This window comes from Nicotiana attenuata, unplaced genomic scaffold (assembly GCF_001879085.1).
Source record: "Nicotiana attenuata strain UT unplaced genomic scaffold, NIATTr2, whole genome shotgun sequence".
NCBI classification, from domain to species: domain Eukaryota; kingdom Viridiplantae; phylum Streptophyta; class Magnoliopsida; order Solanales; family Solanaceae; genus Nicotiana; species Nicotiana attenuata.
The window spans coordinates 115,790-118,743 of record NW_017670238.1 but is presented as its reverse complement, the minus strand read 5'-3'; positions in this window follow the sequence as shown (position 1 = coordinate 118,743).

The window sequence follows — 2,954 nt, the reverse complement described above, 5'->3', positions numbered from 1 at the left end:
GAGGAGACAGCATGGTCAACAAATGCAAAGCAATCAAGATCAATATGAGCACAATGGAAGTGGCTACAACCAAGATGACTCGTATAACGATCAAAGTGAGGAAGTTTTGTATGCCAAGAACTATCAAGGACAACGGGGCAATGCTCCAAATCAACAATGGAGATCGCAAGGGAATAATCAGAATTGGGGAAACCAAGGCCAAGGAAATTGGAACAATAACAACAACAACTCAAACAATTGGGGGAACAACAACCAGAATTGGGGTGGAAATAAGAATTGGAATGGCAACAACAACAACAATTGGGGTGGAAATGGAAATCGGGGGTCGGGCTTTCAAAGGCCCCCGATGTATCAACAACCAAACAACCCGCCTCCTTTTCCGTCTCAAGGTCCTAGCTCGTCAAACAATGAGATGGGATGAATTGAGTCAATGTTTGAGCAAATGATGAAGAAAAATGCCGACTCCGATGCCCAATTGGCGTCCTATAACACTTCTATCCGCAACTTGGAGGTCCAACTTGACCAGATTTCGCAAGCTTTGAACATTCGCCCTAAGGGAGAACTACCTAGTGACACGGTAGTAAACCCGAAGGGTGGGAACAATATCGGCCATGCAATGGCGATGACCACAAGGAGCGGTAGAGGTGGTGAAGCAAGCACCTCCAAGCAAAAGAAATTTGTGAGTGATGATGTTGAAGTGCAAAATGACGACGATACAATAGTTGATGAACAAGTGAGTGAAGAGAATTTGAACGGTGAGGTGAGAATTGATATGCATGACAATGAGAAGGAGACTCAAAATGACATGAACCCATCTAGGGAACACGTGATAGACATACCGAAAACGGTAATGCCTAAAGCCAAGGCTCCTTTGTCAAGGCCTCCTCCGCCTTACCCTCAAAGACTTGCAAAGAAAAAGAATGAAAACCAATTCAAGAAGTTTATTGAGATGATGAAAAGCTTGTCGATCAATGTGCCCTTGGTGGAAGCTCTTGAGCAAATGTCGGGATATGCCAAGTTTATGAAAGACTTGGTAACTAAAAAGAGATCTATAGATTGTGAGACCATCAAAATAACTCATCAAGTGAGTGCCATTGTGCACTCGATGGCTCCAAAGCTTGAAGATCTCGGGGCATTTACCATTCCATGTACCATTGGGAGTGCGGATTTTGCAAAGGCTTTGTGTGATTTGGGAGCAAGTATAAATTTGATGCCTTACTCTGTATTCAAAACTTTGGGTATTGGTCAAACGAGACCTACTTCAATGAGATTGCAAATGGCGGATCGAACAATGAAGAGGCCGCTTGGTATTATTGATGATGTTCTTGTGCGGGTCGACAAGTTCATACTTCCCGCGGATTTTGTGATTCTGGGCTACGAGGTTGACTATGAGGTGGCGATCATATTGGGGAGACCTTTCCTAGCTACAGGGAAGGCTTTGGTTGATGTGAAAGCAGGAGAGCTCACCTTCCGGGTGGGTAATAAAAAAGTTGTGTTCCATGTATGCAAATCAATGAGGCAGCCCAATAGCAACGAAGTATGTTCCTTTGTTGATCTTGTGACCGAGGTGATTGTTGAAGACACCAGTGCTGTGATAAATGTGGAGGACCCTATGGAAGCTGTGTTGTTGAACCATGATGTGACTGAGGATGAAGGCTTGGTAGAGTATGTTAATGCTTTGCAAGAATGGATTCTTACACATATGAGCCCCGGACACTTTCCTTGGATCTTGAGAACCGAAAGACTCCACCAACAAAGCCCTCAATCTAGGAACCTCCCGTATTGGATCTTAAGCCTTTGCCTTCACACCTTAGGCAACTTTACCTGTTATTCTTTCTTCGTGCTTAACTAACGTGCAGGTAGATGCCACCCTTGAGGCGCTCCAAAGAAGAAAGAAGGCAATTGGATGGACTCTAGATGATATTCGGGGGATAAGCCCTGCCTTTTGCATGCACAAGATTATACTTGAGGATGATGCCAAACCCTCAATGGAACATCAAAGGAGGTTGAACGAGGCTATGCAAGAGGTCGTCTAGAAGGAAATTATCAAGTGGATAGATGTAGGGGTTGTGTACCCCATTTTGGATAGTTCATGGACTTCGCCGGTACAATGTGTGCCGAAGAAAGGGGGTATGAATGTGGTCACAAATGAGCAAAATGAGTTGATCCCCACTAGGAATGTCATCGGATGGAGGGTATGCATGGATTACCGAAAGTTGAACAAAGTGACCCGCAAAGATCATTTTCCATTGCCCTTTCTTGACTAAATGTTGGATAGACTTGCCAGGCGTGCCTACTATTACTTTTTGGATGGGTACTCAGGTTACAACCAGATTTTGATTGCACCGGAAGACCAAGAGAAAACCACCTTCACATGTCCATATGGCACCTTTGCATTCTCATGGATGCCATTTGGTTTGTGTAATTCACCGGCTACCTTTCAGCGGTGTATGATGGCTATCTTTACAGACATGGTGGAGGACTTTTTGGAAGTGTTCATGGATGATTTTAGTGTTGTGGGTGCCTCCTTTGAAGAATGCTTGAATAATCTTGACAAAGTGTTGGCCCGATGTGAAGAGACCAACCTAGTGCTTAATTGGGAGAAGTGTCACTTTATGGTTGAGGAGGGCATTGACCTTGGCCATAAGATATCCAAGAACGGTATTGAGGTGGACAAGGCAAAGATTGAAGTGATATCAAAACTCCCTCCTCCTACTTCCGTCAAGGGGGTTAGGAGCTTTCTTGGGCATGCGGGGTTCTACCGAAGGTTCATCAAAGACTTCTCAAAGGTGGTGAATCCCTTGTGCAAGTTGTTGGAAAAGGATGCAAGGTTTGTGTTCAATGATGATTGCATGAAAGATTTTCAGCTTCTCAAGTATAGATTGACTACCACTCCCATCATCACCGCACCCAATTGGAGCTTGCCATTTGAGCTCAAGTGTGATGCTAGTGAC